The sequence below is a fragment of the Schistocerca nitens genome, chromosome 7 (genome assembly GCF_023898315.1).
Source record: "Schistocerca nitens isolate TAMUIC-IGC-003100 chromosome 7, iqSchNite1.1, whole genome shotgun sequence".
NCBI lineage: Eukaryota > Metazoa > Arthropoda > Insecta > Orthoptera > Acrididae > Schistocerca > Schistocerca nitens.
The window spans coordinates 528778328-528800824 of record NC_064620.1 but is presented as its reverse complement, the minus strand read 5'-3'; the positions used below and the strand labels follow the sequence as shown (position 1 = coordinate 528800824).

The 22497-nt window shown below is 47.2% G+C and overlaps 1 pseudogene; it reads left to right on the top strand.

Annotated features, from left to right (window-relative positions):
• Positions 1-15966: 15966 nt before the first annotated feature.
• On the top strand, positions 15967-16084 carry LOC126195902 (5S ribosomal RNA; annotated as a pseudogene).
• The last annotated feature ends 6413 nt before the right edge of the window (positions 16085-22497 follow it).

Here is a 22497-nt window from a genome sequence, read left to right as displayed (position 1 = left end):
ATCTCCTTATGTATGTATCATTTTATTCTTGTTTTAGTTGTCATGTCACTCTGCTGAAGAGCGGCGGACTGTGCCGCTGACAGCCCTCCCCTGCCCATATGGGGCAGGGGAATGAAATCACAATAAAGAAAAGAAAAAAAAGAGAGAGAGAGAGAGAGAGAACCAGATGCGCCAGCAGTCGCAGCATGTTGACGTTACCTGAAAAGGCGCTTTAAGTGAAGCTGTATTATCAGAATAGGGAATGTGCTAGTTCAGCGTTACGATCCTATCGCCATAGGAAGGGGATTCGAACGGGTAAAGGTCCGTTGAAAAATGCAGCTGTGGCGAGAATGATTCCAAATTTCGAAGCCACGGGTTGTTTGGACGCTAGACCCCGTAGTGGCCGACCGAGCACAAGGCGTAATGCTGCCGAGACAGTTCAGGAATAAATGGAGATGCAGCGGGTTCGTCTATGCACGGGGAGGTCAGCGTTCGTGCAGTCGCACGTCGCACCGGCATTCCATACACTACTGTTTGTTTGGCACTGAGGCGTACCCTCCGATGCTATCCGTACAAAATCCATCGGTATAATGAACTGTTACCTGGCGATTTAGTGAAGCGGAGAGCATTTGCGGTGTGGGCGTTTCAAAAGATGGCGGAAGAGATGATTGACAGAGTAACGTGTTGTGAACCGACGAAGCTCTTTTCACGCTCTGAGGGTCTGTCAACGCCGACAACTGCAGAATTTGGGCTACTGAAAATCCTAGAAGTGTCGTGGAAACTCCATTGCACGACGATAAAGCCATGGTATAGGTTTGATTTACCACATCTACCGTTATCGGGCCTTTTTTCTTCGAGGAAATGCGTGATTCTGGTTTTGTAACTGCTACCGTGAGGGGTGAGAGGTACGCCGATATGTTACAGAACAGCATCATCCCCAGCCTGGCTGATAAACACCTGCTGAAACATACGATGTTTATGCAGGATGGCGCTCCACCCCATATTGCTAGACGCGTGAAAGATCTCTTGCGCGCGTCGTTTGGTGATGATCGTGTGTTCAGCCGCCACTTTCGTCATGCTTGGCCCCCCAGGTCCCCAGACCTCAGTCAGTGCGATTTTTGGCTTTGGGGATACCTGAAGTCGCAAGTGTATCGCGATCGACCGCCATCTCTAGGGATGCTGAAAGACAACATCCGACGCCAGTGCCTCACCATAACTCCGGACATGCTTTACAGTGCTGTTCAGAACATTATTCCACGACTACAGCTATTGTTGAGGAGTGATGGTGGACATATTGAGCATTTCCTGTAAAGAACATCATCTTTGCTTTGACTTACTTTTTTATGCTAATTATTGCTATTCTGATCAGATGAAGCGCCATCTGTCGGACATTTTATGAACTTTTATATTTTTTTGGTTTCTAGTAAAACCCCATGTCATTCCAAGCACGTGTGTCAATTTGTACCTCTCTATCTACATTATTCCGTGATTTATTCAGTTTTCACATTTATACTGACTTTTTGATCACCCGGTACTTAGTCAAAGTCGCTTATCACAGTGCATTTCCCCATTTGCAGCCAATATCTTCGCTAGTTTGTTGCTCCGTCCGTGTCTGCTCCGCTTACATACTTTTGTTTCCGAGTCATGTGCCCGCAACGCCACCAGGTGGCATCTCCGACATCGCGGTGTTACGGCTTGTCAGTGTGTATCGGCATATGGTGCAGACCGGAGCGAACTGCAGTGCTACAGGGTAAATGTGCTGGTAAAACTTTCCTGTTTCGTCGCGCCGTTCCGAAGCAGCGTAAAGCTGAAATACTAAACACCTTTTTCCAAAGCTGTTTCACAGAGGAAGACCGCACTGCAGTTCTTCTCTAAATCGTCGCACAAACATCAAAATAAGTGTCCAAGGAATAGCAAAGCAACTGGAATCGCTCAACAGAGGAAAGTCCACTGGACGTGACGGGATACCAATTCGATTCTACACAGAGTACGCGAAAGAACTTGCCCCCCTTCTAACAGCCGTGTACCGCAAGTCTCTAGAGGAACGGAAGGTTCCAAATGATTGGAAAAGAGCACAGGTAGTTCCAGTTTTCAAGAAAGGTCGTCGAGCAGATGTGCAAAACTATAGACCTATATCTCTGACGTCGATCTGTTGTAGAATTTTAGAACATGTTTTTTGCTCGCGTATCATGTCATTTCCGGAAACCCAGAATCTACTCTGTAGAAATCAACATGGATTCCGGAAACAGCGATCGTGTGCGATCCAACCCGCTTTATTTGTTCATGAGACCCAGAAAATATTAGATATAGGCTCCATGGTAGATGCCATTTTCCTTGACTTCCGGAAGGCGTTCGATACAGTTCCGCACTGTCCCCTGATAAACAAAGTAAGAGCCTACGGAATATCAGACCAGCTGTGTGGCTGGATTGAAGAGCTTTTAGCAAACAGAACACAGCATGTTGTTCTCTATGGAGAGACGTCTACAGACGTTAAAGTAACCTCTGGCGTGCCACAGGGGATTGTTATGGGATCAGTGCTTTTCACAATGCAGGAAGATTTGCAGCGGATAGGCACTTGGTGCAGGGAGTGGCAACTGAACCTTAACATAGACAAATGTAATGTATTGCGAATACATAGAAAGAAGGATCCTTTATTGTATGATTATATGGTAGCGGAACAAACACTGGTAGCAGTAAAATATCTGGGAGTATGCGTGCGGAACGATTTGAAGTGGAATAATCATATAAAATTAATTGTTGGTAAGGCGGGTACCAGGTTGAGATTCATTGGGAGAGTCCTTAGAAAATGTAGTCCATCAACGACGGAGGTGGCTTAAAAACACTCGTTCGACCTATACTTGAGTATTGGTCATCAGTGTGGGATCCGTACCAGATCGGGTTGACGGAGGAGGTAGAGAAGATCCAAAGGAGAGCAGCGCGTTTCGTCACAGGGTTATTTGGTAAGCGTGATAGCGTTACGGAGATGTTTAGCAAACTCGAGTGACAGACTCTGCAAGAGAGGCGCTCTGCATCGCGGTGTAGCTTGCTGTCCAGGTTTCGAGAGGGTGCGTTTCTGGATGAGGTAACGAATATATTGCGTTCCCTTACTTATACCTCCCGAGGAGATCACGAATGTAAAATAAGAGAGATTCGAGCGCGCACGGAGGCTTTCCGGCAGTTGTTCTTCCCGCGAACCGTACGCGACTGGAACAGGAAAGGGAGGTATTGACAGTGGCACGTAAAGTGCCCTCCGCCACACACCGTTTGGTGGCTTGCGGAGTATAAATGTAGATGTAGGTGTAGATGTAGATGTTCGTACCGACAGAGTGAACAAGGCAGGCCTTGCAGTATCATTCTTGGACAGTGAGTGATCGGCACGGCTCTCTGACCGTGGCTGCAGAGTACGCAGGGAGGTACTGTGCGGCCCGGTGCATCGGCTAGTAGAGTGCAGCGGCAGAAGCGGCGCTGAGGTGAGGCGTGGAGTCGTAACAGGTGGCGGCCGCAATCAATATGGGCGCGCGGGCAGGGCACGCAGCCGGCTCGATACCACGCTGCATACTTCTGTCTGGCTCCCACCCCGTCCTCATTACGCACGTGTTCCTTATTATCCTCCCGAGGCCACGCCGCTGTGCCTGTCCCACCGTCTCAGGCGCCGGGTAGAGAATAACGCAGGTATTCGCATCGCCGTGTCTGTTCGCGCAGTCTGTGATTCCGCTGCTCGGGTATGGAACGCTACAGATGGGTACTGGTGTAGCCCCGGAATTTACAGGGTGACAATTATTGAACTGTTTTAAAGAATTGGTTATAACTTCTGAACAGTTTGCGTTAGGACTTTCAAAAAATGGCTCTGAGCACTATGGGACTTAACTTCTGTGGTCATCAGTCCCCTAGAACTTTTTTTTTTTAATTCTTTATTTCAGTAACAATACTAATTATACATGTTAACCCACCTCCTAAGATAATTAGGGGGTCATAAAATGATACATAAATTGGTTTACAATGCAGGTTTTACTATTACAGTTATGTTAGTGAGCAACAGTTTAAACTACTACAGTGTGTTAGTTTTCTACAACAATGGGCAGTTTGATTTAACCTAGTTGTTAATTAACTAATCTAGAATGACTACTACCTGCAGCGTCACAGGTGTGCCAGTAGAGTACAAACCTACTTAGAATAGCCAGGCTCCACGAGCTAAACCCGAGGAGCATGCCCCTGGCACTGGGCTGGCCAAGGTTAGTATTCGCTGCAGTTTCCTAAATTAGTGTCCTAATCTAAGTCCTACAAAAACTAACTTAACGTAAATCGTATCCGGAGCTTCTGTCATTATCGGTGGTGTTGACCCCCCCTCCCTCCCCCCCCTAGTCCTGTACGTGGCGGTTTCCAACTATGATGGAAGTCGGCCATTCCATGCACAGGCGGTATGGGAATGGGATCTGGTCTCAATCGGTTTGATCTATGGCTTGAAACCTATTCTTGGTCCCTCAGGTATTCTGCTAACACTTTCCGTGATAGCCCATCTGCCAGTGCATTCAAAGAGTGAAAAGTGTCTTCTTGTCTGAGTAGTTGGTATGTGTCGTTGTTCGGAAGTCTGTCTCGGAGTGTTGTCGCGACATCGTTGAATAGAGGGCACTCGAAAACCACATGGTCGGGAGTTCCCTTTGCCGCGCCACAGTCACACTTCGGGGTTGCCCTTTTTCCCAAACCGACATAAATATGTCGGATAGGGTCCATGACCAGTGAGAAAGTGCATGAGTCCTCGTGTAGGTTCGAAATATTTCATACCCCCACGCTCTTTTACGTCTGGTAAAAACTGGAAGGTTCTTCTCCCAGTTTCTTCTTCCTCCCCTAAAACTTAGAACTACTTAAACCTAACTAACCTAAGGACATCACACACATCCATGCCCGAGGCAGGATTCGAACCTACGACCGTAGCGGTCGCTCGGTTCCAGGCTGTAGCGCCTAGAACCGCTCGGCCACTCCGGCCGGTTTAGGACGTTCAAACTGCTCAGTTGGCCGCGGGGCATGATGGGAATTAGTATATTTGTATAGAGAAGAAGCCCACTTTCATTTGGATGTGTTTGTCAATAAGCAAAATTGGCACATTTGGGGGGCTGAGAATCTGCATTTTGCGATCTAGAAGTCTCTTCACCCTCAACGGATGACTGTGTGGTGTGCAATGCCCAGTCACGTAATAATCGGAGCGATATTCCTTGATGGCACGGTGACTACCGAAGGGTACGTGAAGATTTTGGAAGATTGTTTCATCCGCATAATCCAAAGTGACTCTGATTTCGACAAGAAGTGGTGCATGCAAGACGGAGCTCGATCCCATCGAAGCAGGAGAGTGTTTCGTGTCCTGGAGGAGCACTCTGGAGACCGCATTCTGCCTCTGTGGTACCCAGAGGCCACTGGCTTGGACTTCGAGTGGCCGTCATAGTCTCCGGATCTCAACACATGCGACTCCTTTTTGTGGGGCTACATTAAAGACAAGGTGTACAGCAATAATGCCAAAATCATTGCTGAGCTGAAAACAGCCGTTCAGGAGGTCATCGACAGCATCGATGTTCCGACACTTCAGCGGGTCATGTAGAATTTCGCTATTCGTCAGCGCCACATCATAGCCAATAATGGCAGGCATATGGAAAATGTCGTAACTTAAAGTGTGTGCTCGTCGTAGTTCGTAACTAATTTACTTTTTGTTGTGGATTGGCAGGAGCCAACCCACGGAGTTTGGAGGAAGCCGAAAGGCACGCGTTTAAGCTCACGCAGGCTGGCGTGAGGTCTGGAACAGGACAAGGAATTTAGACTTCAGAAAAAAGGTAGTACTTGGTGGAATACTTAACTTTAATCCATTAATGTTGAACGTAGCTCTTGTCTGTACATTATTTACAATATCAATAGTAACTGATAATGTCGCCTTGCTAGGTCGTAGCAAATGACGTAGCTGAAGGCTATGCTAACTATCGTCTCGGCAAATGAGAGCATATTTTGTCAGTGAACCATCGCTAGCAAAGTCGGTTGTACAACTGGAGCGAGTGCTAGGAAATCTCTCTAGACCTGCCGTGTGGCGGCGCTCGGTCTGCAATCACTGACAGTGGCGACACGCTGGTCCGACGTATACTAATGGACCGCGGCCGATTTAAAGGCTACCACCTAGCAAGTGTGGTGTCTGGCGGTGACACCACACTTTTTTTTTCATATAGTTCAATAACTGTCATGGTTTATCTGTCTGTGTAAATTCCTGCAAAGCTGCATGTGTCTGTACTTCCAAATATTTGGATAGTCACTGTTTTTGTGGTCTTCAGCTGGATGATTTGTTTGATGCAGCTTTCGGCGCCAGTATATTAGGTGCTAGCCTTTTTATCCGCGCGTAACGAAGTTTAGTGTCTTAACGTCCCGTCGACAACGAGATCATGGGAGACAGAGCATAACCTCGGATTACCGAAGGACGCGGAAGGAAATTGGTCGTGCCATCCGAAAGGTACCGTCCCGGCATTTCCCTTTAGCGATTCAGGAAAATCATGGAAAATCTAAATTAGGATGGCCGGACGCGGGTATCAACCGTCGTCTTCCCGAATATGAGCGCAGTGTGACAATAAAAATGAATTACTATAGATCATTTCATATGTGAATCAAGGTCTACAGAACATAGAAACATCTTTTCAGCTAATTGTTTTGTGAATTACAAAACTTTTCTTCGCAAAAGGAGTCTCTTAAAAATTTGTATCACCATTTTTAAATTTTCTTTAAAATTAAGTTAGTATTTCCATTCCCTTCGGTAATGACAACTCTAATGCTAAATTTTTATCATTCTAAGAACGAAACACAGTGTTTCACCGCGTACTAAAGACTAGTAATGTTAAGTCTGTTTCCATAATGATCACATACTTCGTCATCATATAAAATTCAGTAAAAGTATTTCCTTCTCTAGGTTAATTATTATTCCTAGTATTGTTGTACAATGACTACTAAACTTGAAAATTAGGAAGTGGCCATGAATGTACGTTTACGTAACAAAATGACGGTTTATCGTTATCTTTAGCAATCAGATGCATCATATACTTTTTTTTAGTCATCAATCTTCTGACTGCTCTGATGGTGCCCACCACAAATTACTCTCCCATGCCAATCTTTTCATAGCCGTTGCACCCTTAGACCTCTATTATTTGCTGGATGTCTTCCAATCTCTGTCTTTCTCTACAGTTTTTACCCTCTACACCTCCCTTTGGCACCACGGAAGTTATACCCTGATGCCTTAACGTATACCCTATCATTCCGTCCCTTCTTCTTGCCAGTGTTTTCCATATGTTCCAGTCCTCGCCGACTGTGCGGAGAATCTCCTCATTCAGTAAAGTTCAAAGAGAAGATATAAAAATTGCTAGGTTTGCCGATGGCGTTATACACTCCTGGAAATTGAAATAAGAACACCGTGAATTCATTGTCCCAGGAAGGGGAAACTTTATTGACACATTCCTGGAGTCAGATACATCACATGATCACACTGACAGAACCACAGGCACATAGACACAGGCAACAGAGCATGCACAATGTCGGCACTAGTACAGTGTATATCCACCTTTCGCAGCAATGCAGGCTGCTATTCTCCCATGGAGACGATCGTAGAGATGCTGGATGTAGTCCTGTGGAACGGCTTGCCATGCCATTTCCACCTGGCGCCTCAGTTGGACCAGCGTTCGTGCTGGACGTGCAGACCGCGTGAGACGACGCTTCATCCAGTCCCAAACATGCTCAATGGGGGACAGATCCGGAGATCTTGCTGGCCAGGGTAGTTGACTTACACCTTCTAGAGCACGTTGGGTGGCACGGGATACATGCGGACGTGCATTGTCCTGTTGGAACAGCCAGTTCCCTTGCCGGTCTAGGAATGGTAGAACGATGGGTTCGATGACGGTTTGGATGTACCGTGTACTATTCAGTGTCCCCTCGACGATCACCAGTGGTGTACGGCCAGTGTAGGAGATCGCTCCCCACACCATGATGCCGGGTGTTGGCCCTGTGTGCCTCGGTCGTATGCAGTCCTGATTGTGGCGCTCACCTGCACGGCGCCAAACACGCATACGACCATCATTGGCACCAAGGCAGAAGCGACTCTCATCGCTGAAGACGACACGTCTCCATTCGTCCCTCCATTCACGCCTGTCGCGACACCACTGGAGGCGGGCTGCACGATGTTGGGGCGTGAGCGGAAGACGGCGTAACGGTGTGCGGGACCGTAGCCCAGCTTCATGGAGACGGTTGCGAATGGTCCTCGCCGATACCCCAGGAGCAACAGTGTCCCTAATTTGCTGGGAAGCGGCGGTGCGGTCCCCTACGGCACTGCGTAGGATCCTACGGTCTTGGCGTGCATCCGTGCGTCGCTGCGGTCCGGTCCCAGGTCGACGGGCACGTGCACCTTCCGCCGACCACTGGCGACAACATCGATGTACTGTGGAGACCTCACGCCCCACGTGTTGAGTAATTCGGCGGTACGTCCACCCGGCCTCCCGCATGCCCACTATACGCCCTCGCTCAAAGTCCGTCAACTACACATACGGTTCACGTCCACGCTGTCGCGGCATGCTACCAGTGTTAAAGACTGCGATGGAGCTCCGTATGCCACGGCAAACTGGCTGACACTGACGGCGGCGGTGCACAAATGCTGCGCAGGTAGCGCCATTCGACGGCCAACACCGCGGTTCCTGGTGTGTCCGCTGTGCCGTGCGTGTGATCATTGCTTGTACAGCCCTCTCGCAGTGTCCGGAGCAAGTATGGTGGGTCTGACACACCGGTGTCAATGTGTTCTTTTTTCCATTTCCAGGAGTGTATATATTGTGAAAAGCAATGGTCCCATAACACTCCCCTGTGGCGCGCCAGAGGTTACTTTAACGTCTGTAGACGTCTCTCCATTGATAACAACATGCTGTGTTCTGGTTGCTAAAAACTCTTCAATCCAGCCACACAGCTGGTCTGATATTCCGTAGGCTCTTACTTTGTTTATCAGGCGACAGTGCGGAACTGTATCGAACGCCTTCCGGAAGTCAAGAAAAATAGCATCTACCTGGGAGCCTGTATCTAATATTTTCTGGGTCTCATGAACAAATAAAGCGAGGTGGGTCTCACACGATCGCTGTTTCCGGAATCCATGTTGATTCCTACAGAGCAAATTCTGCGTTTCCAGAAACGACATGATGCGCGAGCGAAAAACATGTTCTAAAATTCTAAAACAGATCGACCTCAGATATATAGGTCTATAGTTTTGCGTCGAGGTGTTAGCAAATGCTCTCTCGTCTGTCGTCTGCTGCCATAACATATTAATGCGAAATTTCGCCGCACTGTCCTAATGGATAGGTTCGACGTACTTCCCACATTTATTTCTGTTGTTGTTCCACACAGTGTTTCGTGTCTGTCATCACTGCCAACTTTACGCAAACGTCCCCACCCTCGGTTTTTAAGTGAGGGCCGTCGGCCACTGCGCTTCCTCGGTTAGAGGTAATGCCTGAAATTTGGTATTCTTGTCACACCTGTGACACTTTGGGTAATGGAATATTGAATTCCGTAACGATTTCCGAAATGGAATGTCCCGTGCATCTAGCTCCAACTGCCATTCCGCGTTCAGTGTCTGGTAATTCCCGTCGTGCGGTCATAATCATGTTAGAAACCATTTCACATAAATCACCCGAGTACAAATAAGAACTCCACAAATGCTCTGCCCTTTTATGTCCTGTGTACGCTAGACTACGGCCATCTGTATAAATGCATGTCGCTGTCCTATGGCTTTTGTTACCTCGGTGTAGATATCTCGTGGGTATAAGTGAAAAGAAAACTGAGCTTCCTTCCTGTTGAATTCACTTACAGGGCGCCTGAATGAAGACTTCAAGCATGTGTGGCATCGATCGTTTACTAACGGAACTCGTGATGGAAGGTGCTTCTCTTCGTTAGACCTACTGCATCTCCTGCCTGGTAAGGTTACCAGACGGACGAGCAGTGTTACAGCATAGATGGAACGACGGTCTTGTACAGTACTGCTTTCTTTAGTGACTTATTCGGTCTGGCATCTGCCTTCGCTTCAGCTATGCGGACGTTCCAGCTCAAATCGCTCCAGGAAACCTACAAGAAAATTTGAGAGATGAGAAAAACAGGATGCAGAAGAAGGCATTAGCATCTTACCGCTAAGAGGTTGAAGTTATGTGTCCGTAGCAAGATGCTTGAATGTTAAAGTGGCGTCGGTTTATGTTTTTTTGTGATTATGTTAATTGTTACATATTTATTATCTAATTATCATCTGTGAATAAAACGTGCTGGCGAAATAAAGCGGTATTGTAAAATCATACAAATGTTTTTGTTTTATTCGTAAGCACGAAAGAAAACGCGGCTGAATATTGAAGTGAGACACTGTACTCGCTTTGGCAGCCAGAGAACAAAAGCCTGTTGCTGGCTGCGGCCCTTCCCCCCAACAGGATTTGCGAAATTTGTCGTATATATATATATATATATATATATATATATATATATATATATATAATGCGGACGGAAATTCCCGTGGTGGAATATCGTGCTGTTCGTCACGTAACTGTGTAAACAAAATTTAAGGTACGCCGCGTGAGTGGGTAATTTGATGGAAGTGCGCGAAGAATTGCTGTACTTGATGAACTTTCAATTTTTAATCTCGTACCTTGCTATAAGTTAACGTCATATTTCCCTTAAACCTCTAATGATTTCTTAGCGAAGATATCACGAGCGAGGCACCAGTATTAGCCAGGGGCCAGACACAGCAGCAGCTGCACAAACCCACCAGACTTGCCGTAGGCCATAACAGTCCTCCGGAACTCGCATTTAATATTTCATTCATTGCCGACGTTCAACGTTACAACAGAATTAACATTAGAAGTCCTTCTTACTCTCGTACCATATGAAATAATTTTATTCTGCTTCGCTATCCAGTTCAATACCTTCCAGCAACGTTATGCACCATGTTTACAGCTGTGTAGAGCTCACTGGCTGCATAACTCTTATTATTATTATTATAATTATTATTATTGTTTTTAAAAATAGCATTTTGTAGTACACTACTGGACTGCTTTGTTTGTATTATAAACTATCGAATTCGGATATGACTCTGACCATCTTTGGGTCCCAAAAAGGTGTTTCGTCTTTAATAAAATACAGTTAGTTCAGCTGTATGTTATACAATGCAATTTTTAATCATCATCAAATCTGATAAGCACTACGTACACAAAATATTATTACTATTACAGTCAGCCCACAGCCTTGCTGCATGGTAGCACCGCTTCCCGCCAAATCACAGAAGTTAAGCGCTGAAGGACCCGGCTAGCATGGGTAAGCGCTGTTGGCAAAACTGAAGAGCTACTTGATTGAGAAGTAGCGGCTCCGGTCACGAAAACTGACCATCGGCCGGAAGAGCGGTGTGCTGACCACATGGCGCTCCATATCCGCACCTAGTGACGCCTGTATGCTGAGGATGTCACGGCGGTCGGCCGGTACCGTTGGGCCTTCAAAGCCTGTTCGGTCGGAGTTTAGTTTATTATTACGACCAAACAGACATTTTAGAAGCATAGAACTTTATTTATTTCCCATTTTCCCTTAAGTTTCCCATGTTCCCATAACTCCTTAAAGCATTCGCTGCTCTGCTTTCTTTGTTCCTCTGTGCCCGTGTTCGTTCACTTCACTATGTCTTCCTTCAACTTGAAACCTACTAAATTTTGCACTTTGCATCTAAATGTTATTATTTGTAGCATCTGGAACTCATTGAGGTTCGACATTTTTAAATCTTTCGTAACTTCCACAACCACGTCATAGTCGGTTCATGAATGAGATTTTCACTCTGCAGCGGAGTGTGCGCTGATATGAAACTTCCTGGCAGATTAAAACTGTGTGCCCGACCGAGACTCGAACTCGGAACCTTTGCCTTTCGCGGGCAAGTGCTCTACCAACTGAGCTACCGAAGCACGACTCACGCCCGGTACCCACAGCTTTACTTCTGCCAGTATCTCGTCTCCTACCTTCCAAACTTTACAGAAGTTCTCCTGCGAAACTTGCAGAACTAGCACTCCTGAAAGAATGGATATAGCGGAGACATGGCTTAGCCACAGCCTGGGGGATGTTTCCAGAATGAGATTTTCACTCTGCAGCGGAGTGTGCGCTGATATGAAACTTCCTGGCAGATTAAAACTGTGTGCCCGACCGAGACTCGAACTCGGGACCTTTGCCTTTCGCGGGCAAGTGCTCTACCAACTGAGCTACCGAAGAACGACTCACGCCCGGTACCCACAGCTTTACTTCTGCCAGTATCTCGTCTCCTACCTTCCAAACTTTACAGAAGTTCTCCTGCGAAACTTGCAGAACTAGCACTCCTGAAAGAATGGATATAGCGGAGACATGGCTTAGCCACAGCCTGGGTGATGTTTCCAGAATGAGATTTTCACTCTGCAGCGGAGTGTGCGCTGATATGAAACTTCCTGGCAGATTAAAACTGTGTGCCCGACCGAGACTCGAACTCGGGACCTTTGCCTTTCGCGGGCAAGTGCTCTACCAACTGAGCTACCGAAGAACGACTCACGCCCGGTACCCACAGCTTTACTTCCGCCAGTATCTCGTCTCCTACCTTCCAAACTTTACAGAAGTTCTCCTGCGAAACTTGCAGAACTAGCACTCCTGAAAGAATGGATATAGCGGAGACATGGCTTAGCCACAGCCTGGGTGATGTTTCCAGAATGAGATTTTCACTCTGCAGCGGAGTGTGCGCTGATATGAAACTTCCTGGCAGATTAAAACTGTGTGCCCGAGTTCGAGTCTCGGTCGGGCACACAGTTTTAATCTGCCAGGAAGTTTCATATCAGCGCACACTCCGCTGCAGAGTGAAAATCTCATTCTGGAAACATCACCCAGGCTGTGGCTAAGCCATGTCTCCGCTATATCCATTCTTTCAGGAGTGCTAGTTCTGCAAGTTTCGCAGGAGAACTTCTGTAAAGTTTGGAAGGTAGGAGACGAGATACTGGCAGAAGTAAAGCTGTGGGTTCCGGGCGTGAGTCGTGCTTCGGTAGCTCAGTTGGTAGAGCACTTGCCCGCGAAAGGCAAAGGTCCCGAGTTCGAGTCTCGGTCGGGCACACAGTTTTAATCTGCCAGGAAGTTTCATAGTCGGTTCATGTTTGTCTAATCCAAGGTAAGAGAACCAGAGTGGCAGCGATTGATAACGAAAGCAAGACTTAAGGATTTTTTGATCTGGAGAAAGCGTACAACAATGTAAAATTGTGCAAGCTGTTCGAAATTCTGAGAAAAATTGGACTAATCTATAGGGAATGAGGGATGTTATACAATATTTACAGGAACCAATTGAACAGTTAGAATGGAAGACCAGTAGTGAAGTGCTCGGATTAAAAAGGGCATAAGATAGAGATGTAGTTTTTCGCCCCTACTGTTCAGTCTATACGTCGAAGAAGCAATGATGGAAATAATAAATTCGGTGTGAAAGGGCATCACTGACTAACATTCGCTGATAACGTTACTAACCTTAGTGAAAGTGAAGAAGAATTACAGGTTATTCTAAATGGAATGAACAGTGTAATGGCACAGAATGTGGATTCAGAGGAAATCGAAGAAATATAAAAGTAATGAGAAGACATGAAATTAGCGATAAAAGTGTACGAAATTGCGGAATTCTGCTATCTTGGAAGCAGAATAACACACGACAAACGAAGCAAAAACGGTTCAAATGGCTCTGAGCTCTATGGGACTTAACATCTGAGGTCATCAATCCCCTAGAACTTAGAACTACTTAAACCTAACTAACCTAAGGACATCACACACACCCATGCCCGTGGCAGGATTCGAACCTGTGACCGTAGCGGTCGCGCGGTTCCAGACTGTAGCGCCTACAACCGCTCGGCCACTCCGGCCGGCCGAACGAAGCAGTGAGGACGTAAAAAGCAGATTAGCACAAGAAAAGATGGCATTCCTGGGTAAAAGAAGTGTATTAGCATCAAACATAGGAGTTAATTTGAAGAAGAAATTTCGGAGAATGTGTGATTGGAGAACGGCATTGTATGGTAGTGGATCACGGACTGTGGTGGAAGCTGTTCAATAACGATGCGAGGGGGAAACTAACTATATTTGCATTCGTGTGTCTGCGGTAATCTTCTGTTATATGAACCTGGCGTGTGCTGGGAAAGTTATAGGGATTTTTAAATGTCTCCCTTTACTTAAGACAGGTGACTGGCAGCGTTTATTAATGGAGATCGCTGAGCACTCTTGTCTCTTTCCGAACAGACGTGACACCAAAAACACTGCCTTTCTTTGGACTTCTTATCGCCTCTAGTAATTTCAAGAGTGCATGAGACAGAGGAAACTGTAGTAACCTAGAATGTATCCTACAGATGTTACATTTCCAGCTGTAATTTTCACTTCTAACACTTTTTACGGCTTCGCTGCATATTTCGATGAAAACTCTGAGCGTGTGAATGCGCCACTGTGTGAAACATCACAAAATTTGGGGGGGGGCTATTAAAAGCGAACATCACCAAGGTATAGACTGCATAAATTCTCTTCTATTTACGCATATTACACGCCGTTTGCGCAGTCCCTTGGGATCACTGCTCTTCTCTAATCGAGCAGCAGAAGAGTGACGTAATGCTTTATGCATATCATTTCACGCGTGGGTATTAGTCCCTCTGTTGACGGATCAGGGTAATGGACACGAATAATTTCTTTGCGCAGAAGGTGAAACTAAACGGAATGAACGTGAAGTTACGAATTAGATACGGACAGGTTTCTTCACTGCATGATCATTACAGACCACATGCAGTGGAGCTCTTTTTTTTTCTAAGTGGTTTGATGAAACCCTCCAGGAATATCGCTCCAGTGCTAACCCCTTCATCTCAGAGCAGCATTTGCAACATGTTCTTAGTTATTTGTTGGATATATCCCACTCTCTGCCTTCCCCTACAGTTTTTACCTTTTACAGCTCCCATGGAAGTTATTGCCTGATGTCTTAACGCAATCCTATCATTCTGCCCCTTCTTCTTGCCAGTGTTTTCCACACGTCTGCTCGCTGATTCTGTGGAGATCCTCCTATAGCCGTTCTGGTCGACTTAATATGTTTTTTATGTCATGTAACTAATGCACATTTGCCACTCTGGTACTTCTACACCGATGTCAAGAAACTAAGTGTTCAAACACGTACAGCATTAGTTAGTAGCAACATGGGATCTGGCGGACCCAATGGTGCACGCCAGCTGAGCCACGCCTTCAGTGGATCCGTACCACGAGTGCACGCTGATGCCACGATATATACACTATGTCGTCAAAAGTATCCGAACACCTGGCTGAAAATGGCTTACATGTTCGTGATGCCATCCACCAGTAATGCTGGAATTCAATATGCTGTTGGCCCACCCTTAGCCTTGATGACAGCTTCCACTCTCGCAGGCATCAGTTGATGGAAGGTTTCTTGGGGCATGGCAGCTCATTCTTCACGGAGTGCTGCACTAGGGAGAGGTATCGATGTCGGTCGGTGAGACCTGGCACGAAGTCGACGTTCCAAAACATCCCAAAGGTGTTCTATAGGATTCAAGTCAGGACTCTGTGCAGGCGAGTCCGTTACAGGGCTGTTATTGTCATGTAACCACTCTGCCAAAGGCCATTGTCATGTAACCACTCCGCCAAAGGCCGTGCATTATGAACAGGTGCTCAATCGTGTTGAAAGATGCAGTCGGCATCCACGATTGCTCTTCAACAGTGGGAAGCAAGAAGGTGCTTAAAACGTCAATGTAGGCCTGTGCTGTGGTAGTGTCACGCAAAACAAAAAGGGGTGCCGCACAAAACAACAACACCATAACACTACCGACTCCGAACTTTACTGTTGGCACTACACACGCTGGCAGATGACGTTCGCCGGGCATTCGCCATCCCCACACCCTGCCATCGGATCGCCACATTGTGTACCATGATTTTCACTCCGCACAACATTTTTCCGCCAACGGCCTTGTCGCAGTGGTAACACCGGTTCCCGTCAGATCACCGAAGTTAAGCGCTGTCGGGCTGGGCTAACACTTGGATGGGTGACCATCCGGTCTGCCGAGCGCTGTTGGCAAGAGGTGTGAACGCAGCCCTTGTGACGCAAAACTAAGGAGCTACTTGAGAAATAGCTGCGCCGGTCTCGTAAACTGACATACGGCGGGGAGAGCGGTGTGCTAACCACATGCCCCTCCGTATCCGCATCCAGTGACGCCTGTGGTCTGAGGATGACACGGCGGCCGGTCGGTACCGTTGGGCCAACCAAGGCCTGTTCGGACGGAGAGAGAGAGAGACAAGAATTTCCACTGTTCAATCGCCCAATGTTCACACTCCTTACATCAAGCGAGGCGTCGTTTGGCATTTACCGGCGTGATGTGTGGCTAATGAGCAGCCGCTCGACCATGAAATCCAAGTTTTGCCACCTCCCGCCTAACTGTCATAGTACTTGCAGTGGATCCTGATGCAGTGTGGAATTCCTGTGTGATGCTCTTGATAGATGTCTGCCTATTACACATTACGACCCTCTTCAACTGTCGGCGGTCTGTGTCAGTCAACAGACGAGGTCGGCCTGCACGCTTTTGTGCTGTACGTGTCCCTTCTCGTTTCCACTTCGCTATCACATCGGAAACAGTGGACCTAGGGATGCATTGGAGTGTGAAAATCTCGCGTACAGACGTATGAAAGAAGTGACACCCACGTTCGAAGTCCGTGAGTTCCGTGGAGCGCCCCATTCTGCTCTCTCACGATGTCTAATGACTACTGAGATCGCCAGCACAATGCACCTAATATGAAAAACGTATGTTTTTGAGAGTGTCCGAATACTTTCGATCACATAGTGTTCAAATGGTTCAAATGGCTCTGAGCACTATGGGACTTTACTGCTGAGGTCATCAGTCCCCTAGAACTTAGAACTACTTAAACCTAACTAACCTAAGGACATCACACACATCCATGCTCGAGGCAGGATTCGAACCTGCGACCGCTTCGGTCGCGCGGTTCCAGACTGTAGCGCCTAGAACCGCTCGGCCACTCCGGCCGGCTGGCATAGTGTAGGACAGTCTGCGGCAACCACCCAGCGAACTTGTATTTGTATCCTCTTCGCTATGACAGCATCTTTGTCTGGCGTACATTGTGGACATTGAGAAATGGACTTTGTTTCTTGCTGCATTATTTGCAATGTGTCTTCGTACACATGGAGAAATACAAGTTAAATAAAACTCCTGTTTGTTGTGTTAACTTGTTCGCTAGTCATTTCTGTATCTACCCAGCTTTCCTGTTACAACAGCTGCTGCACCACCTCGTAGCCCATCTCTCCTTACCAATGTGTACAAAGACATCACAGCATGTAGTGCTATAGAAGATGTCTAAAATAGGGTGAACTGCAGAATCGCCGACGAAAAGAATATGCGGAAAACAGTGACATGAAGAAGGTACAGGTTGATAGAACATGTGATAGATATAAGGAAATAATTTGTTTAGTACTAGAGGGTAACAGTGAAACGTCCCCTTAGAAAAATTAGTGAATTACTGTGCTTGTAAACCCGTTACGTTATTTGATTTTCAAGCAGCTGAGCAAAACCGAACGTATTGACATTTCTCTCTTTACTTATTCTGATCATCACTAATCTGACACACAGTATTGTTTGCGCAACGCAATCTGACTTTCAATAATCCCTACAAAAGAATGGCCCTGATTAACAATAACCTATACCTTTCATGAATCACTTACCTCCCAAAATCTCCGTTACTCGAACTACTGCAATACAGCGAGCGCCAATACTGCCAGCTAAATAAAGGATTCTAACTACTGAAGGCACTAACTACTGATAGGCATAGTTAGCAAATGAAAGATTTTGATAGAGAACAAACAATGTATTTACCTTAATAGTGTTCAAAAGTCATTATATATATATATATCACAGGATCACTGTCGGCTCTGCTCTGTTGTCTCTGGTACGTTTCGTCTCAAGACGGATATTTTTTTCCACTATGTTACCTAGTCACTCCTTTCCTAATTTTCTTCGTTTTCGTGCTTACACTTTCAGTCGAGTTCCGAACTTTCCAGAGCACGCACCAGACGCAGGCACGCGCGCTCGCCGTAAACAAGAGAAGATGTAGAGTCCAGTTTCCTTGCCAGATCCACGCTAAGTTAATAGGCCCGCCCACTACGAATGGCTCCGGAGGCACTGTTTAACGGCGCTGCGCCCCGCTCCGGTAAAATCCTGGCGAGCCCTCCGCCGGAAGTAAAGTGCGCCATCTTCGGGCCGCGTAATACGGCCGGGAAATTTATTCACCGTGCGCGGCGGTCCCAGTTGCGGGCCTTATAATTCCTGGAGACCCTCCTTAATGGTGTTTACCTGTCGCCGACGCAGCCGCAGCGCAAACACCGTTTCCGCGGAATGAGCCAAGTTCGCGTTTTAGCGTCCGTCCGATAACTGCCTGCGTTCCTCATCAAACTGCTGGCGCTCTAATGGCGCGGCCCCTTCTCCTGAAACATCGCGAGCAGCGGGGTTAACTTTGCAATCTACACCACGCAGTGATCTGAAGTACTCTCCCTGGCAAGGAAGTTGCGTGCTCTGTATAGCATCTCTACGCGCTGTCTACACCACGCAGTGATCTAAAGTACTCTCCCTGGCAAGGAAGTTGCGTGCTCTGTATAGCATCTCTATGCGCTGTGTTATGCGAGAGAGCGACTGCTGAGGAGATGCTTAACAAATGGCTCAAATGGCTCTGAGCGCTATGGGACTTAAACATCGAAGGTCATCAGTTCCCTAGAACTACTTAAACCTAACTAACCTAAGAACATCACACACATCCATGCGCGAGGCAGGATTCGAACCTGCGACCGTAGGCTACGGCTACGGACAGAAGCGCCCAGAACCGCTCGGCCATCGCGGCCGGCTACAGATGCTTGACAACGTGAGCTCCTCACTACCGGTAGACGTTGCAGTCATGTCGCGTAGCATCAACACATATTCTAAGGAGGCAAAAGCCGTGGGATACCTCCTCGTATCGGACGTACTTTGGCTGGCGTAGTGCAGCAACTCGACGAGGCATGCACTCAACAAGTCGTTGGAAGTCCCCTGCAGAAATCTACATCTACATCCATACTCCGTAAGCCACCTGACGGTGCGTGGCGGAAGGTACCTTGAATACCTCTATCGGTTCTCCCTTCCATTCCAGTCTCGTACTGTTCGTGGAAAGAAGGATTGTCGGTATGCCTACGTGTGGGCTCTAATCTCTCCGATTTTATCCTCGTAGTGTCTTCGCGTGAAATACGTAGAAGGGAGCAATATACTGCTTGACTCTTCGGTGAAGGTATTTTCTCGAAACTTCAACAAAAGCCCGTACCGAGCTACTGAGCGTCTCTCCTGCAGAGTCTTCCAGATCCTGTAACGAAGCGCGCTGCTCTCCGTTGGATCTTCTCTATCTCTTCTATCATCCCTATCTGGTACGGATCCCAAACTGCTGAGCAGTATCAAGCAGTGGGCGGACAAGCGTACTGTAACCTACTTCCTTTGCTTTCGGATTGCATTTCCTTAGGATTCTTCCAATGAATCTCAGTCTGGCATCTGCTTTACCGACGATCAACTTTATATGATCATTCCATTTTAAATCACTCCTAATGCGTACTCCCAGATAATTTATGGAATTAACTGCTTCCAGATGCTGCTGCTGTGGTCTTCAGTCCTGAGACTGGTTTGATGCAGCTCTCCATGCTACTCTATCCTGTGCAAGCTTCTTCATCTCCCAGTACCTACTGCAACCTACATCCTTCTGAATCTGCTTAGTGTATTCATCTCTTGGTCTCCCTCTACGATTTTTACCCTCCACGCTGCCCTCCAATGCTAAATTTGTGATCCCTTGATGCCTCAAAACATGTCCTACCAACCGATCCCTTCTTCTAGTCAAGTTGTGCCACAAACTTCTCTTCTCCCTAATCCTATTCAATACCTCCTCATTAGTTACGTGATCTACCCACCTTATCTTCAGCATTCTTCTGTAGCACCACATTTCGAAAGCTTCTATTCTCTTCTTGTCCATACTAGTTATCGTCCATGTTTCACTTCCATACATGGCTACACTCCATACAAATACTTTCAGAAACTACTTCCTGACACTTATATCCAGATGTCCAGATGCTCACCTGCTATATTATAGCTAAATAATAAAGGATCGTTCTTTCTATGTATTCGCAGCACATTACACTTGTCTACATTGAGATTCAATTGCCATTCCCTGCACCATGCGTCAATTCGCTGCAGATCCTCCTGCATTTCAGTACAATTTTCCATTGTTACAACCTCTCGATATACCACAGCATCATCCGCAAAAGCCTCAGTGAACTTCCGATGTCATCCACAAGGTCATTTATGTATATTGTGAATAGCAACGGTCCTACGACACTCCCCTGCGGCACACCTGAAATCACTCTTACTTCGGAAGACTTCTCTCCATTGAGAACGACATGCTGCGTTCTGTTATCTAGGAACCCTTCAATCCAATCACACAATTGGTCTGATAGTCCATATGCTCTTACTTTGTTCATGCTGCCTGTATAGCCGTCCATAATTGCGAAAGTGTGCAAGATTTTGTGGCACGAACTGACCCCTCGATTATGCCCTGTAAGTGTTCGATGGGATTCGTGACGGGCGATCTGGTGGCCAAATCATTAGCTCTAATTGTGCAGAATGTTCATCAAACCAGTCGCGAACGGTTGTAGCCCAGTGCTTTGGCGCACTGTTATCCATAAAAGTTTCGTCGTTGTTGGGGAAAATGAATTCAATACACCCTGAGGAAGGCGCCTTGCAACTGTCGCCGAAACGTCGGAATTTTACAGATGACACTGCGGCCTCAAACTCAGAACAATTTTATTGACTAAGTCAATGAATGAAACTTCCTGGCAGATTAGAACTCTGTGCCAGACCGAGACTCGAACTCGGGACCGTTGCCTTTCGCGGGCAAGTGCTCTACCAACTGAGCTACCCAAGCACGACTCACGCCCCTTCCTGACAGCTTTACTACTGCCAGTACCTCGTCTCCTACCTTCCAAACTTTACAGAAGCTCTCCTGCGAACCTCGCAGAACTAGCACTCCTGAAAGAAAGGATATTGCGGAGACATGGCTTAGCCACAGCCTTGGGGATGTTACCAGAATGAGGTTTTCACTTTGCAGCGGAGTGTGCGCTGATATGAAACTTCCTAGCAGATTAAAACTGTGTGCCAGACCGAGACTCGAACTCCGGACCTTTGCCTTTCGCGGGCAACTGCTCTACCAACTGAGCCAGGGAGTTTCGTAACAGCGCACACTCCGCTGCAGAGTGAAAACCTCGTTCTGGAAACATCCGCAAGGCTGTGGCTAAGCCATGTCTCCGCAATATCCTTTCTTTCAGGAGTGCTAGTTCTGCAAGGTTCGCAGGAGAGCTTCTGTAACGTTTGGAAGGTAGGAGACGAGGTACTGGCAGAAGTAAAGCTGTGAGGACGGGGCGTGAGTCGTGCTTGGGTAGCTCAGTTGGTAGAGCACTTTCCCGCGAAAGGCAAAGGTCACGAGTTCGAGTCTCGGTCCGACGCCACAGTTTTAATCTGCCAGCTAGTTTCATATCAGCGCACACTCTGAAAATCTCATTCTGGAAGTCAATGAATGTCTACAAATTGTCAGTGATCGGAAACTTCGCATAGAGGACCTAGTCCATTCCATGCAAACACAGCCCGTGCCATTATGGAGCCACCACCAGCTTGCACAGTGCCTTGTTGTCTACTTAGGCCCATGGGTTCGTGTGGTCCGCGTCACGCTCGGACCCCACCGTCGGCAGTCGGTACTCATCGCCACTGTTTCCCAGTCGTCTAGGGTCCAGCCGATACGGTTTTGAGCCCAGGAGAAGCGCTGCAGACGTTGTCCTGCTATCGCGTCGTTCGTCTGCTGCCGTAGCCCGTTAACGCCAAATTTCGGTGCATTGTCCTAACAGACGCGTTCTTCGTGTATCTCGGATTGATTCCTACCGTTATTTCACGCAATGTTGCCTGCCTGTTAGCGCTGACAACTTTACTCGAACGTCGCTGCCCTCAGTGTTTAACTGAAGGCCTTCCGCCACTGCGTTATCCGTGGCGCGAGATAATGCCTGTAATTTGGTATTCACGGCACACTCTTGACACAAGCCGGCTGTTGTGACCGAGCGGTTCTAGCCGCTTCAGTCCGGAACCCCGCTGCTGCTACGGTCGCAGGTTCGAATCCTGCCTCGGGCATGGATGTGTGTGAAGTCCTTAGGTTAGTTAGGTTTAAGTAGTTCTAAGTTCTAGGGAACTGATGACCTCAGATGTTAAGTCCCATAGTGCTCAGAGCCGTTTGAACCCTTGACACTGTGGATCTCGGAATATTGATTTACCTAACTATTTCCGAAATGGAATGTCCCACGAGTCCAGGTCCACCTACCATTCCGCCTTTGGTCCACCTACCATTCCACCTTCAAAGTACGCTAATTTCCGTCGTATG